The 23,119-nt window shown below is 44.1% G+C and overlaps 1 long non-coding RNA gene across 1 annotated transcript; it reads right to left on the bottom strand.

Annotated features, from left to right (window-relative positions):
• Positions 1-15,392: 15,392 nt before the first annotated feature.
• Positions 15,393-17,308, bottom strand: LOC123091602 (uncharacterized). The gene is made up of 2 exons (XR_006443354.1): positions 16,525-17,308; positions 15,393-16,421 (listed from the first exon to the last, which is right to left on the bottom strand). It is a non-coding gene; the product is annotated as an uncharacterized lncRNA (long non-coding RNA).
• Positions 17,309-23,119: the final 5,811 nt, after the last annotated feature.

Here is a 23,119-nt window from a genome sequence, read left to right as displayed (position 1 = left end):
GATCCGCCGGTTTTGACACCGACAGACCCCTAAAAATGAATATCTTCGACTGAAGATTTTGGTATTCCTGAAGACTTTCATGAAGACTTTGAAAGGGAAGAAATTGGTGTGTCCGTGAAGACTTGATATTCATGCAAGGAATATGAAGCTTGAAGGCTTTCGTTTTCATAGTTTTTTTTCTCTTTCTTGAGTCATAGGAAATACCGTACTGTTAAAGGGGGTCGAGGAAATACTAAGGAAAATTTTCCATGTGATGCTCAACTCAAAATCCTACACCTACCAATCCCTTCGAGTGAAGCCATTGGAAATCTCATACAGTTCAGTCAATTTCTTCATTGACAGAGACGAAGTTCTTCTGGTCGCTGAGGAAGTTGTTCTGACTGAGGAGTTAGGAATTCGCGAGTGCGGATTGCCTACACAGTGAGGAACATGATAGCCCTGAGGAATTTGAGAGTCAAATTTCCGACCGTTGCTGTGCTACGCGCCAGCTGTCCCAAAATATCTTATCCACCTAACGGTCATATCATTGAAGGGCATTTATGTCTTATCATGTCGGGCTGCTCCCTAGGCTATAAATAGCCGCCCCCTACAACCACTAGCTGGTTGGCTGCTCCGAGAGAAACTGACACTTGTCATTTGAGAGCAACTGATCCTCCACAAACTTTGAGCGCAAATCATCGAGTGAGGAAAAACCCAAACCCCAAACACCTAAAAACCCAAAGTGATTGAGCATCACTGAAGAGATTGATCCTGCATGGATCCGATGCTTGTTACCTTTGAAGGTTGTGCTTCTTCTAGACGGTTAGGCGTCCTGGTCTAGAGTATCCAAGAGGAATTGCGGATCACTGAGTGACCAAAGTCTGTGAAGGTTTGGAAGTCGCGTGAAGACTTACCACGAGTGATTGGACGAGGTCTGTGTGACCTTAGTTCAAGGAGAATACGGTGAGGACTTGGTGTCCTGAGCTGCATGCTCAATGACTGGGTGTCTGGGACTGTGTGTCCTCGAGTTTAAATACTCAGCCGCTCCAACCAGACGTACAACTGAGACAACAGTTGGAACTGGTCTACCAAATCATTGTCTTCACCAACCTTACTAGTTCTATTTCCTCAACTCTTTCATTTCCTCATTACTATGTTGAGTGATTGTTCATATCTGTGTTTGAAGACTTTTACTGAAGACTTTCTCAATTTCCTCATTTCAATTTCTTCAGTCAGTTTGTCTCCATCTTGTGTTATCCTGTGTTTACGATTTCTGTACTCTGTGTTTGTCTTCATTTCATCATGATGACTATGTGTGTATTCTGTCATGCTTACTTCTGAGTATTTATTCTGCTGCAAGTAGTTCTTTGCTAAGGAATTTCCTCACCGGCAAATTCCTCAGTGAAGAATTCATAAAAATCGCCTATTCACCCCTCCTCTAGTCGATATAACGCACTTTCAATTGGTATCAGAGCAAGGTACTCCCTTGTTCTGTGTGATTTTGGTTTAACCACCTGGAGTTCTAGTTATGTCGACTGCAGGATCGAGGAATGTTTCCTGCCCCATCTTTGACAGTCATGAGTGTAGGACCTTGAAGTATGTCTAGAGGGGGGGGTGATTAGACTACTTGACCAATTAAAAACTTAACCTTTTCCCAATTTTAGAGTTTGGCAGATTTTAGCTATCTTAGGACAAGTCAAGCAATCATCACACAAATCAAGCAAGCATGCAAAGAGTATATGGGCAGCGGAAATTAAAGCATGCAACTTGCAAGAAAGTAAAGGGAAGGGTTTGGAGGATTCAAACGCAATTGGAGACACGGATGTTTTTGGCGTGGTTCCGATAGGTGGTGCTATCGTACATCCATGTTGATGGAGACTTCAACCCACGAAGGGTAACACTTGTGCGAGTCCACGGAGGGCTCCACCCACGAAGGGTCCACGAAGAAGCAACCTTGTCTATCCCACCATGGCCGTTGCCCATATACTCAAGGGTTACTCTTCCATGTCACATACATCTTGGTGGGGTGCTCAAAATAATAAATATTGAATACATGCACTCATCACCAAGCAAGGTGAATGATCACATAGGATAGATAAGATAATATCATCAAACATGCATAAGTGTAGCTTATGATCAAACACATGATCATCAATGTCTCACAAGAATAGCATAGTATCTCAAGCAATCAAAAGCAAACAAGTTTTAACCACGAAATCAAGAGAGAACAAAAGCAACACTCTCTCTCTCTCGAAGCCTATGATCTATACATTTTTCTCCCCCTTTGGCAACAAGTTACCAAAAAGTTCATAGAAAATGCATAGTGCTAGGTCGTCTCTCAGGCTTGATCTTCAGGTGGTGGTGTCGGGATAACTCCAATAACGAAGGCTTCAGTTGAAGTAGAGGGTGCTGGAGTTGATGTTGGAGCTGGTTGCACTAGAGCTGTAGGAGTTGTAGCTGGTGCAGATGATGTTGCTCTAGTGTCTGTCACAGGCACTCAACTGACCTCTGGGCTCTAGGCACTCTGGCAAACACATTAGTGGTAGTCTTGCCCTGCCTCTCCTGCATGTCATCCTGCAGCTGAGCTGAGCTTCTTCTTGAGCTCTACTTTCTTGGAAGTAGCCTCATCCTCTTCAGCTCTATAATCCTCATCTTCAGAGTCTGAAGTTCTCTTCTTCCTTTGCCTGGTAGCAGATTTAGGTAGGTTGCTAGGAGTGCTTCTGCTGCCTTCATCTGAAGTGCTAGAGGGACTAGTGCCTTGACTTATGTCAATCTTCTCTTCTGACCTATTCTGGCTGTCACTCTGGTCTGACATGCTGCAAACACTGACTGCTGACCCTGTGAAGAGTTATAAATGAGATAGAGTGGATGAGTATCACAAAACGCAGAGACTTTTGCAAAACAACGATTCAAAAATTCAGTTTTAGTTTTCCATAGAAAGCATTTTGGATCAACCGATTTTCAAACTCGGTGATACCGAAGTAGTTTTGGAACCTAAACTGATGAACTCGGTTGGACCGAGTCACAGTTCGGTGGCACCGAGACTGCTAGGGTTTCACAAAGTCCTAAAATCGGTCTCACCGATTAGCAATTCTCGGTCAGACCGAGAGTTACTAGTCCAATGGCATACGCCAAATCGGTGGGACCGAGTTTTTAAACTCGGTGGGTCCGAGATGGTTTCGGCGGAAGCCTAACCCTAAAATTTTGAATCTCATCTAATCTACGGATTGCATTGACTCGATAGGAGTGTTTCAATCGTGGCAAGAATCAATAAGAACACAATGTGCTAGGAATCAGACGAGGATAGGACAGTGATCGAGTCCATAGCCTAGCTCGGCGATGAACTCGCTACGACGTCAACGGCGGGGTTGAACTCCGTTGACGGCGGCGGAGACCAGTGACAGGAGGCGGCTGGCGATGAGGAGACGATCCGGAGACCTTGGAGGCAGAGTGAGCTATTGCGCGGGCAAAGGGGTTCGGAGGAATTTCCAAATTTTTGCCCGTGACTATATATAGCCCGACCCTGTCGGTGTGACCGAGTGGAACAACTCGGTGGCACCGAGATGCATAACTGTGTATAGTTACAGCAACTCGGTGTGACCGAAAAGTTCAAATCGGTTGCACCAATATTGAAAACTTAGATCGACTTAATGATCTCGGTAGGAACGAAATGGTGGAATCGGTCAGACCGAGAGTCACAAAGAAGTTTTGGAAGTTTAAGTCTATGACGAATCGGGGACTCCGAGTGCTCCTCACACAGAGTGGTTCGAATCTTACTTGATCAAATGTTGTGATGTAGCATGAATAGAGTTTGAGACGAGAAAAACATAGATAGCTGGAGAAGGTTCTTAGGCATTCTTGTCCATCCACTTGGCAAGAAGAAAAAGAGGCAAGTCAATCAAAACAACAAGTGGATGTCCTTGAATGAGTAAAATATGCACCAACAAGCTCACTCAATAAGATGGCAAATGAAATATGTGGCAAAACATGCACAACCAATTCTAGCATCTATCAAACAATTTGCGATGACTAGGTCATCTATATATGAGTATATTGACTTAGGAGTCAAATGAGAACATTTGATCATAGGTCATACTCATCTTTTAAGCTCAAGTGGGGTTACCACTTTTACATAATGCATTGATGTGTTCACACCATTAGAGTTGCTTTGACTCAATTCTTAGAGTTAAGCTCCCCCTAGATGTGAGATCCCCCCTTAGAGGGATGAACTAACCTTGGGTTTTGTCGATGATGACTTCAAGTAGGCGTTGAAGATGTGGATGCTCAATGTTGATGTAGATCATTTGGATCAATCCGTTGGAGTGAGTTGCACTTTCAACTTACCTAGATGGGTTAGTCCCACAAGGAACAAACAAGAATATCCATAGACATAGAGTGATGCACACACAAGATGATGTCTATGAAATCATTAGATTACCTTGTCCCTTGTCTTACCAACATGAGGGTTTGTGACTCCTTGAACTAGTGCAAGATGTGGAAGTTGATTGCACTTGTCCTTGCCATAATGATATGAGTGAAGAATGTTGGCGGAGTCACCCTCAAGAACTCTCTAGTTCTTCTTCTTCGGGATCCACATCATCTTGATGGGAATCCTTGGAGTTGTAGTTGTACTTGATGAAGTAGAACTTGACGTAGTCTTGGGAATCCACTTGAACGAGGCCTTAGGTGCTTCTTCAAATGCATCAATCTCTTCTTCAAGCTTGTCCTTGCCTTTGTTCTTGTGATCTTGTGGTGGAAGATCATCTTGTGCTTGTGTTCCCTTGAAGGAAGTAGGATCATACTTCTCTTGTTGAGGAACAAACTTTGACTTGGGGTATTGATCTTCTTCCCACTCAACTCCATTGGCATTGAACTTTCGTTCAAAACCAACACCTTGATTCTTCCGGTGTCTTCCTTGCTTGCGTACAATTTCCTCGAATTGCTTACTCCTGGCAAGGCTCTTGTAAACACCTTTCTCTATAATTTCCTTCAATAAGCTATTTTCTTGCCCAAGTGTGACTTGGCTAAGAGAATCATTAGTGGAATCAAGAGAACTACTAGAAGCAATGATATTGACATTATTATTGCTACTACTAGAGGAAGTATCTTTCTTGTACTTGTTACTAGACTTGACTTGAGGCATGTAAGTAGATAAGAATAAACACTTGGCAATGTAAGAAGAACTTTTCTTACGGAGATAATCATTGATTGCTTTTAAGAACTCATGCTCTTCCTCAAGATTGAGCTTTTCAAAGCGTAACTTCTCATGAGCCCTTAAAAGTTCTCGATGATCTTCGAAGATAGTTTCATGAGCCAACTTAAGAGTGTTTAGTTCTTTAGTTAGAAGCTCAATCTTCTCCTTATCATTGTCATTCGTTTTATCTTGATTAGCATGATTAAATGACGTTTCATCATAGTATTCATCACTAGAGTTGTCAACAAGTAAATCATCATCCACAAGCAGGTCATCTTCATCACTATCGAAATCAACATACTCAGGATGTGTTACCTTTGGACCTTTGGCCATGAAGCATCTTTCAATTCCTTCATTTGGTGAATCAAATATGTCATAGGAGTTGGTTGACACAAGTGCTAGACCGTCAACACCTTCATCTTGAGTATATTCGGAGTTGGAGTGATAGCTTCTCTCGGAGTGTTTATCGGAGTCGGAGCCGGATACCCATTCACCAACATGAGCTTGATGTCTTCGTTTTGTGTAGCTCCTTGATGACTTGTCCTTCCTTTCCGAATCCTTGCTTCTCCGTGAGGGTCTTCGTTCATAACAATCATCTCTACTCATCCTCTCTCTTGGTGGTGATTCTTCTCTTTTGCTTCTTCTTCTTGGAGAATCTTCTCTTCTTTTGTAGGGTGTCGTACACTCATTGGAATAGTGTCCAGGTCTCCCACAATTGTAGCAATTGCGCTCTCGACTAGAAGATCTTTTTTCATGATAAGACCTTGACTTGGAGCTTCTTTCTTTGCTTCTACTCTTGTAGAATTTGTTGAAGTTCTTCACCATTAAGCTCAATTCTTCATTGAAGGTTTGTTTCTCACTTGATGATGTGGGGGCTAAACTTGAGGCTTTGTAAGTACCACTTGACTTGTTGTGAAGTTCCTCCTTATCCTTGAGTGACATCTCATGAGCAACTATTCTTCCAATGACTTCCGTTCGCTTGAGATCTTTGTAGTTTGGCATCATTTGGATCAATGTGCACACGGTATCATACTTTCCATCCAATGCTCTTAGGATATTCTTGATGATGAATCTATCGGTCATCTCTTCACTCCCTAAGCCGGCAATCTCATTTGTAATAAGAGCAAGCCTAGAGTACATTTCAGCGACATCTTCACCATCCTTCATTTTGAACTTGTCAAGCTGACTTTGGAGCACATCCAACTTGGATTCCTTGACGGATTCGGTACCTTCATGCATATCAATCAAAGTATCCCAAATTTCCTTTGCATTCTCAAGACAGCTGATTTTGTTGAATTCTTCGGGGCACAATCCATTGAAGATGATATCACAAGCTTGAGCGTTGTATTGCAGCATCTTCAATTCTTCCGCATTAGCTTCACGGTTCGGCTCTCTCCCATCAAAGAATTCACCTTGCAACCCAATACAAATAATTGCCCAAACGGCGGGGTTATGTCCGAGAATATGCATTTTCATCTTATGCTTCCAACTAGCAAAGTTAGTACCATCAAAGTAAGGACCTCTACGGTGATAATTTCCCTCACTAGACTCCATACTCTCCTAGGTTGTGAAACCAAGGCTATGACCACCAAAGCTATGGAAATCAAAGCAAATGGAGACCAAACCTCTGATACCACTTGTAGGACCTTGAAGTATGTCTAGAGGGGGGTGATTAGACTACTTGACCAATTAAAAACTTAACCTTTTCCCAATTTTAGAGTTTGGCAGATTTTAGCTATCTTAGGAAAAGACAAGCAATCATCACACAAATCAAGCAAGCATGCAAAGAGTATATGGGCAGCAGAAATTAAAGCATGCAACTTGCAAGAAAGTAAAGGGAACGGTTTGGAGGATTCAAATGCAATTGGAGACATGGATGTTTTTGGCGTGGTTCCGATAGGTGGTGCTATCGTACATCCACGTTGATGGAGACTTCAACCCATGAAGGGTAACGGTTGCGCGAGTCCACGGACGGCTCCACCCACGAAGGGTCTACGAAGAAGCAACCTTGTCTATCCCACCATGGCCGTCGCCCACGAAGGACTTGCCTCACTAGCGGTAGATCTTCACGAAGTAGGCAATCTCCTTGCCCTTACAAACTCCTTGGTTCAACTCCACAATCTTGTCGGAGACTCCCAAGTGACACCTAGCCAATCTAGGAGACACCACTCTCCAAGAAATAACAAATGGTGCGTTGTGCTTCAAATGATAGTCTCCCCAACACTCAACTCTCTCTCATAGGATTTGGATCTGATGGAAAGAGGATTTGAGTGGAAAGAAACTTGGGGAAGGCTAGAGATCAAGATTCATATGGTAGGAATGGAATATCTTGGCCTCAACACATGAGTAGGTGGTTCTCTCTCAGAAATGGTAAGTTGGAAGTGTAGGTTTAGTCTGATGGCTCTCTCAATGAATGAAGAGGAGGTGGAGGGGTATATATAGCCTCCACACAAAATCTAACCGTTACACACAATTTACCAAACTCGGTGGGACCGATTCAACAGACTCGGTCGGACCGATTTAGTAAACCTAGTGACCGTTAGTGATTCTCGGTGGGACTGACATGCAACTCGGTGAGATCGGTTCGATTAGGGTTAGGGCATAACGTAATCTCGGTAAAACCGATTACACAAACTCGGTGAGACCGATTTTGGTAATAAGCTCTCCAGAGAGTTGGTCAGTAAACTCGGTGGGACCGATTTGCTCTTTTCGATGAGACCGAAATGTTACAAAAGGGAAACAGAGAGTTTACATTGCAATCTCGGTGGGACCGATCACTCACTTTGGTTTGACCGAAACGTTACGAAGGGAAACAGAGAGATTACAATCCCATCTCGGTGAGACCGAGATCCCTATCGGTAGGACCGATTTGCCTAGGGTTTGTGGCAGTGGCTATGACTTTTGAAATCGGTGGCGCCGGATAGGAAGAATCGGTGTGACCGATTTTGGCTTTAGGTTTTAGGTCATTTGTGGATGTGAGAAAGTAGCTGAGGGTTTTGGAGCATATCACTAAGCACATGAAGCAAGAGGCTCATTAAGCAACACCTCATCCCTCCTTGATAGTATTGGATTTTCCTATAGACTCAATGTGATCTTGGATCACTAAATATAAAATGTAGAGTCTTGAGCTTTTGAGCTTGAGCCAATCCTTTGTCCTTAGTATTTTGAGGGATCCACTTTCATCATCCATGCCATGCCATTCATTGAGCTTTCCTGAAATAATAGTCTTGGAATAGCATTAGCTCAATGAGCTATATGTTGTTATGAATTACCAAAACCACCTAGGGATAGTTGCACTTTCAATGAGTATCCTCGATGGAAGGCCATGATGAAAAAGCGACTCATGGCTATGGACAGCGAACTGTGGACCGTCACCGAGATCGGTCTTACCGATCTATGCAAGATGGCTGAGGCTGATGACATTCGCAAGTACACACTGCTTAACCTCACAGCGAAGGATGTCATCTGCCCTAGTCTGTCCGGAAATCAGTTCAGGAACGTCATGCATCTCAATCACGCGAAGCTAATCTGGGACCGTCTCTCTGAGGTCTATGAAGGTCATCGGACTCGTCATGATCCTTGGTTTGAGGATTACAAGGAATCTCTCAATGCGATGGCATTCAAACCAGAATCATCATTGTCTACCCCCTGCCTTATGGCAAACGGTGCTGAGGTAACCGAATCCTACCTATCCGAATCTAGTGATGATGAATCTGGCGATGAATTTGGACCTAGCTATGTCAAACTTGCTTCCCTTGCCGCTAAACAACAAAGAGCCTTGGAAAAAGTTCATTACATGCTAAATAAGAGCGATGATATGTTGGGTGAAGAAATGGATCAGTCAAAAGCCTTGGCTGAAAGTCTTTAGGGATTCCATTCCAAGTTTGACGACCTTCAAGGTCATCATAATTCTCTCTTATCTGATCACGAGAAGCTTTCTCTTGAACTTCTTCAAAGAAAGCAAGATCTTGAGAAGCTAAGAGTGAGTTATGAAGATCTTCAGAAGGAGCACGATTCATTACTTTCTCAACAAATCAGCGCTACTCAGGAAGAATTTGATCCTCCATGCTTAAAGTGCATTGAACGTGAATCTGCTAATTCTTCACCTGAATGTTGAAATGCTTCAAATGTTACAAATTCTTCATCTGCCTCTACTATCACTAATTCCTCATCTGAGGACATTGCTAGTATCACTGATGATGCAGGGCTCAAAGGGCATCAGACTCTTTGTGATGTGCTTAAAAAGCAGATCCTCAACAAAAACCCTAGGAAAGAGGGTATTGCCTTTGAAAGGAAACTCAATGCTGATGGAACATATTGGAAGCCTGAGCAGTACCCCAAAACCTCATGGGTTGCTGCAAAGGGACCTCCAGTTGATCCATCTAACTTATCTGGCTTTACATGTGAATCTCCTCATTCTTCTGATGAGTCATTTGACTCCAACTATAAACTGTTCAAAAATCAGAATGGTGAAGTATTTGCTAGATATGTTGGCACTAACTGCAGGAACGGTTCCCCTATGAAGAAAATATGGGTTCCCAAAAGTTATGTTGAAAGTCTTCAGGTGAATGTCCTCATGACACCACCAGTGAAGAATAGGAACCCCAGATCAAACTCTTCATATGGACCAAATTCTTCATATGGATCCAAGTCCTCATACGGACAAAATTCCTCACGTAGATCAAATTCCTCAAAAGGATCAAAGTTCTCATATGAACATCATCGTGCTAACCCTTCTGTTTCGCAGGGTAGAGCTAAGGGCTATGAATATGCGCATTATTCTTCAAATCATTATGTTCATAAGTCCTCGAAGAATTTCTCTACTTATTCATATGCTTACCCTAACCCATCTTATGTGAAGCGAAGTGGACTAGCTTCTATGCCACCTTTCTCATATGGTGCTTGTAGAGTGATGAATTCTTTGCCAACCCTTCAAATGTGGGTGGTAAAGAAAAATAACTAACTTCTTCCGCAGGGTCAGGTCTCCAGATGTGCTTTATCGTTTGAAGAATTTGCTGGGGGCGTGACAAAATGCCTGAAAGGACGCAGGTGAATCATGATGAAATGAACTTTCATTTCACACATCCTCACACTGCTTATCTGTGCTATTGCTTGATGAAATTGAACTGATGAATTTGATGTCATATTCTTCACTGATGAAGTATATGAGTTCGTAAGATGCACTAATTCATCTGCAGGATGATTAGCCCAAAGCAAATGAGTGGGTCCTCGATAGTGGATGTACAAATCACATGACTGGTGACAAGAACCTATTGATGGATGCTCCCTTATCACCGTCACATCTGAAGCATATCATCTTCGCTGACAAAGGCAAAAGTCAGGTATTGGGTCTAGGTAAGGTTGCGATCTCAAAGGATCGACACATGGACAAAGTCATGCTTGTCGAGTCCTTAGGATACAACCTCATATCTGTCTCAATGCTTTGTGATCTCGATATGGTTGTTGTCTTTGGAAGATATCGTTGTGTTGTGATCATGGAAGCTAACAATTACAAAGTCTTCGAAGGCTTTAGGAGAGGAGACTTGTACATTGTTGATTTCCCTACAGGACCACAACCTGCCGTGTGCTTACTTGCAAAAGCTTCAGAAGGCTGGCTATAGCATCGATGACTTGGTCATGCTGGCATGAGGAATCTGCACACGCTCACGAAGAAGAAGCATGTCATTGGCATTGAGAATGTCAAATTCCTCAAGGATCACTTATGCGGAGCCTGTGAAGCTGGAAAAATGACCAAGGCCAAGCATCCAACGAAGACTATCATGACCACTACTCGTCCATTCGAATTGATTCACATGGATCTCTTCAGTCCTAATCATTATTCTGCTGTGACAAATGATGCATCCCTATATGTTTTTGTTATTGTTGATGATTATTCTCGTTACACATGGGTACACATTGTCACTTACAAACATGAACTGGAGGAAGTCTTCAAACGATTTTCCTCGAGGGCTTCAACCAACTTTGGTGTGAAGATCAAGCACATCAGGAGTGACAATGGAACTGAGTTCAAGAATTCCGGTCTTAATGACTATCTTTATGAACTTGGTATTACTCATGAGTTATCTGCTCCTTATACTCCTCAGCAAAATGGCATCATGGAGCGCAAGAACAGAACTCTTGTTGAGATGGCTTGCACTATGCTTGATGAATACGAAACGCCTAATCATTTTTGGATTGATGCAATTGATACCGCGTGCCACATCATCAATAGAGTATATCTTCACAAATTCTTCAAGAAGACTGCCTATGAACTCCTCACTGACAAGAAACCCAATGTGAGTTATTTCAAAGTCTTTGGTGCTAAATGTTGGATTAGAGATCCTCATCACAATGCTAAATTCGCACCGAAAGCACATGAAGGTTTTATGCTTGGTTACGGAAAGGACTCGCACACCTACAGAGTCTTCAACAACGCTCTTCACAAGGTTGTTGAAACTGTAGATGTGCGGTTAGTTGAAACTTATGGCTCGCAAAGAGAGCACCTACCTTCTGTGATAAATGAACCAGCACCTGAGGATTCTATCAAGTTCAAGGCTACTGAGGATGTCATTCCTACCGAAGAATCTACTGAAGAATTCATTCCAGAATGCGAAGATCGTCGAGCTAATGCACCTGAGGAAAATGCTGAAGAAAATGGTGCTGATGAAAATGCTGATCAAGTTCCTCGACGACAACCAGCTCATCCTCGCGTTGCAAAAGAAGTGCAAGTTGAAAAGATCATCGATGACATTGAAGCACCAGGTCCTCTCACCCGCTCAAAAGCTTCACATTTATCTAACTTTTGTGGGCACTATGCTTTTGTATCTATCACAGAGCCCACTAAGGTAGATGAAGCATTTCTGGAGCCTGAGTGGATTCAGGCCATGCAAGAAGAATTACATCAGTTCGAGCTCAACAATGTCTGGGAACTGGTCAAACGTCCAGATCCTCGCAAGCATAATATCATTGGCACAAAGTGTATCTACCGCAATAAGCAAGATGAAAATGGCCTTGTGGTGAGGAACAAGGCACGACTTGTAGCTCAAGGCTACACACAGGTTGAAGGAATTGATTTCGATGAAACTTTTGCACCTGTTGCAAGACTTGAGGCTATTCGCATATTACTTGATTATGCTAACCATCATAATATCACTTTATATCAAATGGATGTGAAAAGTGCATTCCTCAATGGTAAGCTTGAGGAAGAAGTATATGTTGCTCAACCCCGAGGTTTTGAAGATCCAAAGAATCCTGACAAAGTCTTCAGACTCAACAAGGCCCTCTATGGCCTCAAGCAGGCCCCTCGGGCGTGGTATGATACTTTGAAGGAATTCTTCGTGAAGAATGGCTTCACACCCGGTTCACTCGACCCTACTCTCTTTGATGGTGAACTGTTTGTGTGCCAAATATACGTTGATGATATTATCTTTGGTTGTACTGACCAACGTTATAGTGATGAATTTGCCTATATGATGAGTGAAGAATATCAAATTTCTATGATGGGAGAGTTGAAATTCTTTTTAGGTCTTCAAATTCGTCAACAGCACAATGGCATATTCATATCTCAGGAGAAATACCTCAAGGATGTTCTGAGGAAATTCGGCATGCAAGATTGCAAAGGAGTCAAAATTCCTATGCCCACAAATGGCCATCTATGCACTGATGAAAATGGTATTGACTTCGATCACAAGGTATACCGCTCCATGATTGGTTCTTTATTGTACTTATGTGCATCTAGGCCAGATATAATGCTTAGTGTTTGCATGTGTGCCCGATTTCAAGCTACACCGAAGGAATCACACCATAAGGCTGTGAAGCATATTCTTCGATATCTAGCTCACACACCAACAGTAGGACTATGGTACCCCAAGGGCTCTACTTTTGATCTCATTGGATATTCTGACTCTGACTATGCTGGTGATCATGTGGACCGCAAGTCATCATCTCGTACTTGTTATTTCCTCGGACGATCTTTGGTCTGTTGGTCCTCGAAGAAATAGAACTGCGTATCACTGTCTACTGCTGAAGCTGAGTACATTGCTGCTGGTTCTTGCTGTTCTCAATTGCTGTGGATGAAGCAAACTCTCAAGGACTACGACATCAACGTGAAGAATGTGCCTCTCTAATGTGACAATGAGAGTGCCATCAAGATTGCTCACAACCCAATTTAGCACTCAAAGACAAAGCACATTCAGATTCGTCATCATTTTCTTCGTGATCATGTGTTGAAGGGCGACATTTCTATTGAGCATGTGAAGATTGAAGAACAGCTAGCCGATATCTTGACTAAGCCCTTGGATGAGAGGAGATTTAGCAAGTTGCGGTGTGAGCTAAATATCTTAGAATCTTCGAACGTTCTTTGAAAAGGACACACATCCTAACACTTATGCAAAATTGATGACTTAGATGTGCAACACATGAAGAAACGTTTTTCTTCAATCAATGAAGAATAACACTCTAAATGTGAAGAAATTAATGAAGAATTTGATTCTCAGAACCCTACGACAATTGTACGCGGTGTCTGAAATCATCATTCTTATAAGGTGGGTCACGCCACCACCAAAGTTGAAAATCTTCAATTTGAGTCTTTTCTCAGTTTTTGAAATTCTTCAGTTTTTCAAATTCTTTAACTTTTCAAAATCTTCACTATTTCCATCGTTTTTCTTCATTGGCTATATATATATATATATATATATATATATATATATATATATATATATATATAGACGGTCTATTCTGCTAATATTAGCAGAATAACTATTCTGCACACCACTTCCGCGCTGCACGCTGAACGCAAGTGCACTGCATCTTCTTGACGACGAGCACTGCAATATAGACTAGTGAACTTCTCGGCGGAAAAAACTGCACGCGTTGTTTTTTCGGTAGTGTTTTTGCTCTAATTTTTTAACCGTTTATCAGAATGAGGCGTGTAATATGCCGTTGAAAAGCTATGGATTAGGCGCAACTTCTACATGTTGGACAGTTTTCGAGACTTCACACGGTTTAAGAGCAGTTTTGAAAATGGTGCGGCGGATGACGAGTGACAGCGAGCGTTTTTTGGCGATTTCTTCTAAACCGCTCGTCGGAATGAAGCAAACGATACGCCGTTGGATAGATATCGTCGAGGCGCATCTTTTTCATGTATAAATGTTTCTCTAATTCCTTATGGTTTAAGAGCAGTTTCAAATTTACTAAATCACGAAACTCTGTTTTTCAATTTTTTTGAAATTTTCGGTACTGTTTTTGCTCCAGTTTTCTAACCGTTTGTCGAAATGAGGCGTGTGATATGCCGTTGGAAAGCTACGAACGAGGCGCAACTTTCATATGTTGAAATATTTTTGAAATTTCTTACGATTTTTAGTTAATTTTGAAAATCGTGCGGCTGACTTCGAGAGGCAGTGACTGTTTTTTCGCGAAATTTTTACGAACGGCTGGTCGAAATGATTCGAATTATACGCTGTTGGAAATATATCGACGAGACGCAACTTTTTCATGTAGAATACACTCTCCAATTCCTTATGATTTAAGAGCAGTTTCAATTTTACCAAAATGCGGAAACTCTGTTTTTCGCGACACCCAAATCGACTTGTGTACTGTATCAGATAGAAGAACGCACTGCTTTAGACAGGAAGCCGCACCCCATTAGATGGGCAAGCGAACTGCTTGATTTTTTTTATTTACACGTAAATTTTCTCATCCGAGGAAGTGGATGGGACTTCACATCGGGCGTACATGAACCCCAAATTCATGGAGAAGTAAACCACATTACTTTATTTCTCGTTTTAGTAACATTTTTTCTTTTCATTTACAAGATGAACAATATCAGACATCGAACCGCACTGCTTCAGTTAGAAAACCGCACTGCATCAAATGGTCACTTACAAGATGAACAACATCAGACAGCCGACCGCACTGCTTCAGTTTAGAAAACCACACTGCATCAAATGACATTAGTTAGAAAACAACACTGCATCAAATGGTAAGTGAATGACATTACTTTTTTGTCATTTCTCTACCATTTTTCATTTAACACATCTTTGCACTTCACTTCCTTCTTCACTACCATGTGCAAAGAAGCGAACCACATGGTCAAGGGAAATGAGCCGCAACACAATTCGAAATGAAGTTCTTTGGTAAACAATTTTCGAACGAGTCCATATAACTTTTATACATAAAATCATCAAACACGGAAAACACCATTTTGCACTACATGTCCACATGGTCGAAACTGCATGCTCATGTCTGAACATCACCATGTTTCGGTGCAAACAAATGAGACCCTACAATGTTTATACAAAAAAATCCACAAACACAAAAGCAGCGTCTGCACTGCATGTGCAGATACTCCAAACTGCAATTTATGAAAACATTCAAATAAAGTCCCTGTAATTTTTATACATAAACCCCTCAAAAACAAAATGCACCATTTTACACTGCATGTTCACATGCTCCAAACTTCATGGTATGATCTGAGCCACACTGTAATTCATACGACCCACAACAAAGGAAGTCGGGGAGTTGCGGGCTCACGCGAGCTGGTCGTCAGAACTGCTTGGAGACGTCGGTGTACGTCATCGCATGGCAAGGTTGACTGCACCGAGTGACGACCTGGGTTGCATTCTGTCACGAGGTGAAACAAAACACCACGCGCATCCAAAATGCACGTTTTGTGTTGGAAACGACCTGCGGGTTGAATGGAAGTGCTGCTGCAAAATAATCAAAAAACTGCACTCAAACTGTTTTGTTACTAATTAGAAACAGGACTGCAGGATTTTTCAATAATTTAGAATAAGCTAATGAACCGCACTAGGTCCTTTCATGGGAGTGCTGCTGCGCTCTCGCACTGAAACCGATCCATGTAATCGAACTGACACAACAAGTGGTGCGGACACGAGATGGACTCGCCAGAGAGAGTTTGCTCGCGGGAGGTGAGTTGCACGGGGGCGGCATGCGAGCTGCACGGGGAGCGGCAACCGAGCTGCACAGAGGCCGGTGATGCGGTGGGTGGTCGCTGCCACCCACTCCTACCCAGCTCCTCCCGGATCCAGGCGAGGGTGCCATCACCACCCTCCTACAGCCCACATCTCCCTCCTGTGTGCCGGCGGGCCGGGGCCTACGAGCCACCACGACCACCACCAGCCTTTCCATACGCTGGTCGGCGACAGATCCGAGCTGTCGCGCCCTGGCAAGCAGCTCCTCCGTGACCCCCGCAGTCAGACCCTCCCCTCCCCTGCCGTGCGACTCCTCTCTGCAGAGGGGAGAGATGGAATTTTTGAAACACATCAGTCTAAAGGAGGATATCGTGGGGTAGGAATTGTATACGAGGCGGAGATGCTCATCAGAGGCCTCACCAGAGAGGAGATGAAGGCCGCCTGGACTCCTCCTCGGCCCTTGGCGGTGGACAGGTGTGCGACGAGGCACCAGTGGTGGTGCGAATCCGAGCAGTGATGGCCAAAGACGAGGATGACGACGATGTGGCCGGGCCGGCTGCATCCTCTCGTGGCCTGGCTAAGTTGGATCGCTGTCCACGCATGACAGGGCAGCGCTGCTGGACGCGCCGGCTGCGGGCGAGGGGCGCCGCCGCCGAGGGAGATTAGGGAGAGGGTGGAGCTTGGCGTTGATGTTGGCCGTCGGTGGAGAAGAAGGCCGTCGCCCCATAGAGACCCACTTCATAGTACCCCCGTGCGGATCTCGACGGATCCAGCGCCTGGCTGAATGAGCAGGGGGCTTCTACTCTGAGGGTTGGAGCAGCCAGATCCGTCGTCGTGGATGCACCAATGGCCACGACGGCCAGATCTGGTGGCTGCGGCCGCGCCGGTGGCAGAGGGCGTCCGGATCCCGCCATGACCGCTCGATGGCGCGGGAGAAAGAGGAGGGCGGCGACCAGCGTAGAAGGTGGTTCTTGTGGGACGCGGTCGGAGGTGGTGGTGGGCGGCGCCGCTAGAGAAGGTGGGGAGGGTAGGGGCGCGTCGTGCCGGAGAAGGTGGGGAGGGAGGTGGGGCGGTGCGGGGAGGGAATTGGGGTCCAGGGAGGTGGCTGGCTTGGAGGGGAGCAGGGAGTTGGTGGAGGTCGTGGGGAGGAGTGAGCGCTGCGGGGAGTTATTTTTTGTTGGCTCGTGCAGTTCGGTCTATTTCTATTGCGGAGTTAGTTTGGAGCTATGGGTCAGCACGAAACTGTTAGCAGAATAAGATTAGGTGTTAGCAGAATAAGACTCTTAAGGAGTGTTATCAGCATAGACCCATCCCTATATATATATATATATATATATATATATATATATATATATATATAATATGAGTTTATGTCCTCTACAGCATTCACTTATGGGTATTTCTTTAAGTTGTATTTTCTGCTAAGTGAATGTGATCAGATCCTTCCCCCTCTATGCTATACTCAATCCAATCTATTCACAAATTCTTCATGTGTGTTCTATTTGAAACTCGTTCAAAATCTTCACTGTGTCATGTCAGCTGAAGAAATTGCGAACGAAACTTTAAAACTAATCTTATCCAAATTTTCGGTTTTGCCGCTCAAACCATTCCGCATCCCACGATGGACTTATCTATTCACCCACGATCTAACACGATCTCCAACTTTCAGTACGTGGGTGACACATGTCAAGCGAATGAGAAGGGCCAGGGGCACGTTCGTCCTAAATCTTCGGGCGAACAGTTTTTCACTGCGACTATAAATACCCCCTCACCCCTTCCTCACTTCCTTTACTCCGCTCCACCGCTCTCTCTCTCTCTCGCTCGAGCTTCTCAAACCCTAGTACGCCGGTGAGGAAGAGCTTCACTGCCTCGACCTCGTCGCCGTCGTACTCGCGCCGGCCGCGGAAATCTTCACTCCGCCGCCGCCGTAGCTGTGTTCCTCCGCCAAGTTAGGGCGTGGAAGATCTGAACTGATGAGCTTCAAATCTACACTTCTCAGTTCGTCGTGTTCTTCATCAGGGTAATTAAAAGTTACTTTTATTGCCCTCTTTGATTCAAATTTTCTCTACAAAATCTTCAATGGTGTTTTATTCTTCAAATCCTCACACACAAAACACCTCACTACTCATCTGCTCTTGATTCGTTTCTCTAAGCATCATTTATCTTCAAGATTCCCCAATTGTGTTTATCCTCAATCTATACAACTCTGGAACCTAAGACAAAAAACGCTTAGTAAAATTCTTCAAGACTCATCTGATCAAATTCCTCAAACTTGTTCTTTTTTAAAACCTTCTGAGAACGCATATGACCTCTTCAAATTCTTCGCAACTATACTCTGTTCACAGGTACTCATGTCCGCTGCTGAATCACTAGGTTCTCATCAACTTAACTCATTTGCAGCGTTCCTCAAAGAAAAGTTGCATAATTCTTCATAGAATTCGATTGTTCAAATCCCTCATCTGAAGAATATGGCAGACGGTAAGAAACCACAAAAAGGAGGAAAGAGGCCTGAGGTCATGACTGCATTTGAAATACCTGAGGACATCTATGCTGACTATTGCACACATGATGAGGCTAAGTTCGGAAAGGAGAAGAAAAATCAGCGCAAGGTGCGCATACAGAGGATTGAAAGGAGATGGGCAAGAGAATGGAGGGAGTACAGATATGTAACTCCAAATTATATGAAGAAATTCGCACTAAATCCTCCATGCCCAAGAGCTCCATTGGCACCTGGCCAAGAAGCTGACCCCACCAGCATCAAGCGTGGTGAGGACTTCCCTCAAGAATGGGCCAAACGCCAAGCGAAGTTGGCAAGACAAGCCAAAGAAGCAGTGAGGAAATTCAATGAAGACTCTGCTACTGCTGTTGCCACTAAGGCCTCTTTCAAGCCTAGAAAATCAATGGCAACGAAGCCCGCTCACAAGCCAAGTGCTTCACCAACTGTGCCCTCATGGCCAAGTTCCTCAACAATGCCCTCACTGCCAGAATCTTGAAAGCCCTCACGGCCAGATTCTTGAAAGCCCTCACGGCCAATTCCTCATGCTGCTCCTGCTCCTCCAAAGTCCTCAACTCCTGCCCCAAAGTCCTCAGTTGCTCCGGCCAAGTCCTCAACACCTGTACATCTGGCCACGTGCCAAAGGACTGCAGGCATCTTTATTGCCTCCGGGTGTCTCAGTGAGTTCCTCAGCTGCACCAAACTCTTCATCAGGCCCCACTCTGCTGAAGACCAAGGCAACTGCTGGACGAGGTCCTCGGCCTAGTCCGAAGAAGAAACAGGTTGCCTTCCAAGTGCCATCTGACGATGAAGCTGATGATGATGAACTTGGAGAAATCATCAGAGACAGGCAAGAAAGGGCCACTAGAGCCAAAGGCACAAATGTGTCACTGCTTTTGGATCCAAAGCCGACCCTCGACTACATTGATCTCTGGCACAAGGACCCAAACACTCCTATGCTTGATTTTCATTTGAATCCTGGCCAAAGTCGCATGCTGACCCATTTCATCTCTGAAGAGAAATGGAAATTTGAGAAGGCCAGACAAATCAAGAAGGCTTAGTTCAGGAAAGAGAAGTTCCTGAGGAACAACATTGTCACAATGACAACTGATGAACTCCTCAAGATCCAGTCTGAAATCAAAACCCTCTGCGATGATTTCAATGCTTATTATGCTGATTGGCAAGGAGCCAAAGTCAGGTTTGTTAAACTGACTAAGAAGATCACCAATGTTGCAGCCCCATCACAACAAGAAATTCCTCAAGCTGAAGCTTCTACTCAGCAAACTGAAGAACATGCCAACACCGCTGATGACTTTCAGGCTGTTGATGAAAATGCTAGTTCCAGGGCTGAGGACTCCATTCCAGCCGTTGAAGACATTGCCAGGGCATCCACTAGTGGTGCGCCTGAAGAAAATGAAGAAGTCAGGGCAACTGCATCAGTTGCGCCTGAGGAAATTCAAACAGATTCCTCTGCTCCTCCTGCGCCTACACCAACTCCTACCCTTCCATCTGCATCAGATGTGCGGAAGACCAAGGCTGCAGAGAGAGCTACAGTGAAGAAAAGGAAAGCATCATCTGCTTCAGATTCTTCAGCTCCGAAGAAAATGAAGCATATCACCATCTCACTTGAGAGTCCAATTGATGCTGTTCAAATTTCCACCATGCCATCAAAGGACCTTGTTCCTTATGGTAAAGAATATGTGATCCCTAGCAGATCTGATGAAGAAAATCATTTTGCTGCTTCGTCAGAGCAGATTGATGAAGAAATTGAAGTGGACGTGATCCCCTCAACGCCTGTTGATTCTTCGCCAATGCCTCAGTTAACAGCTGAAGAGGCTGGCGTTGGAGAAATTGAAGATGAAGACGTGGGTATTGGATGCGTTACGCCTGTGATGAATGATGACTTTTGGGAAAGTCAGCATCCCAATTCTCCACTCTTCCCCCTAATACCACAAAGGCCACCACTCAAATGATGAAGAAGTCGTTGGCATCATGAAGAATATGCTTTTCAATATCATTCATGGCGTTCCCATTAACTTCCATGATTTCTTCATGAGGACTCTGGCGAATATAGCTATGTCACCATTTGAGCTGAAGCCTTATGCACCATGGATTATGAGGTTCATAAGGACAAGGTCTTCACTCAATTACAAGGCTGATACTCTAAACCACGGCAGCTACTTGCCTCCAATTGAAGTCCTCAAACAGACATTTTCCTCAGCTGATGACAAAGGCAAGGCAACTACTGTGATAGATGAAGGCATTCGTCCATTGGATGGTCAATTTCGCAAGGTTGCATCCTACTCCACTAATGATGACTCTACCACACATGACTCTGCCGCCAACACTTCTGCCAAGAAAATTCCTCAAGCCACAACACCCAGGGTGATGACTGATCGTGAGTTACTCCTCAGTCTTCATCAGAAAGTTGATCGCAATCATAAATGGGTCAAGCGTCAGTTTGGTTCAATTCTTTACAACATGACCTCAACACACAATGTTGTGAAGAAAAACCACTACTACCTCCATGAAACCTTCAACCGCACCTGGGCTATTCTATCTCATGTCTATAGCGCAGAAGATCTGAAGAGTATGCGTCTCAAGGAAGAATTTGACTGGTCTGCACCTCCACCGAAGAAATTCAAGAAGGTAAAGATTCCTTCCTTGGTGGCAAACTCCTATTCTTCATCGCGCGACACTGATGAAAATGAAGACTTGGATGACACTGCGGCAAGCCCTACTACGACAACCGACCCCAACAATGCTGACGCTCCTCTATCAACTTGATATTCTTCAGGGGCGTTAGTCCTCAGTTTTGATCCTTTTGGTCACTCAATGACAAAGGGGGAGAAATCTGAGTTAGTCTTCAAGCGGGTCTATTATATGGGCGTTTTTTTGCAAAGTTACAACTCTCTCTCTTCTGAAACTTTTATTGGATCGAGTTGTAATATTAAAACCGATGGTGCTCTGATACTTTTGATGCACTGTGCTCTGATTCTGCATGCTTGTTCCTCGTTAAAATTATTGCACGCATGCTGAATTTCTTCAGGCACCATATTTCATCATGCATTTCAAATTCTTCATATTATATGTCAAATGCATGTATGAATTACAAGATATAGGGGGAGATCTCCATGATTCAACTCTTCAAGTGTGCATTGCTTCAAAAGCAAATTCCTCACTATGCACATCTTCAGGGGGAGTTCTTCTATATCTTGCAATCAAATTCCTCAATATCAGTACTTACACTTCATATGTTTATCCCCGTCGAAAACTTAACCTATATTGTCATCAATCACCAAAAAGGGGGAGATTGTAAGTGCATCTAGTGCCCCTTAGTGATTTTGGTGTATTGAAGACTTATAGGTTAAGGGACTAATGTGTTTATGAGTGTACACAGGTCTATAAGTCTATGCGGAGTTTGATATTTACAGAGAAAGTTGACCCCTAAAAATGAATATCTTCGACTGAAGATTTTGGTATTCCTGAAGACTTTCATGAAGACTTTGAAAGTGAAGAAATTGGTGTGTCCGTGAAGACTTGATATTCATGCAAGGAATATGAAGCTTGAAGACTTTCGTTTTCATAGTTTTGTTTTTCTCTTTCTTGAGTCATAGGAAACACCGTACTGTTAAAGGGGGTCGAGGAAATACTAAGGAAAAATTTCCATGTGATGCTCAACTCAAAATCCTACACCTACCAATCCCTTCGAGTGAAGCCATTGGAAATCTCATATAGTTCAGTCAATTTCTTCAGTGAAAAATGTCGGATTTAGGGTTCCGGCAGACCCTTGAGGTTTGAACACTGGGGTGCACGCGGAGGTTTCGCCTTCTACCTACCTGTCCCTCGCCGAATCGCTAAGATCTAAACTACGAGAAGCACAATGCAAGAGACACAGGGTTTATACTGGTTCAGGCCACCATTGTGGTGTAATACCCTACTCCAGTGTGTGGCGTGGTGGATAGCCTCTTGGGCTGATGATCAACCATACAAGGAAGAACAGCCTCACGAGGGTCTGTTCTTGTAATGGTGTTGTCCCTTTTAAGGGGTTGATTCTAGATGCCTATCTTATCTCCAGATTCCTATCCAGATGCCTCTACCCTGCGGGTGGCTAGTCCTATTTATAGCCAAAGGCCCTGGGCCTCTTCCCAAATATTGAGCGGGAAGGGCGCCAACAATTGGCCATTTTGAAGGGGAACATCTAGTACACTTATCCTGAGTAAAGTTGGTCCTCGCCTGTCAAAGGCTCTGGTGGTGACGCCGACTTGGGCTCCATGATGACCTCCATCCTGCCGTTGGACTGGTCTTGGTCTTGTTGCACCGAAGTGGATGCCTTTGCTTGATGCTCTCGCCTGTGATTGCTCCCCTTGCACCAAAGAGGGAAGAAGGACACTGTGCGGGCTGGCGCCCGGCTGGCGCCCTTGGTCGTCATGGCTTGCGTCACGGGCACCTCGCGAGGTACCCCGCCTTGAACTCTCCGCCTCCTCGTGAGCCAGCCTGACGAGGCCGTGCTTGAGGAAG

The sequence above is a fragment of the Triticum aestivum genome, chromosome 4B, assembly GCF_018294505.1.
Source record: "Triticum aestivum cultivar Chinese Spring chromosome 4B, IWGSC CS RefSeq v2.1, whole genome shotgun sequence".
NCBI lineage: Eukaryota > Viridiplantae > Streptophyta > Magnoliopsida > Poales > Poaceae > Triticum > Triticum aestivum.
This window is presented reverse-complemented; position numbering and strand designations above follow the sequence as displayed.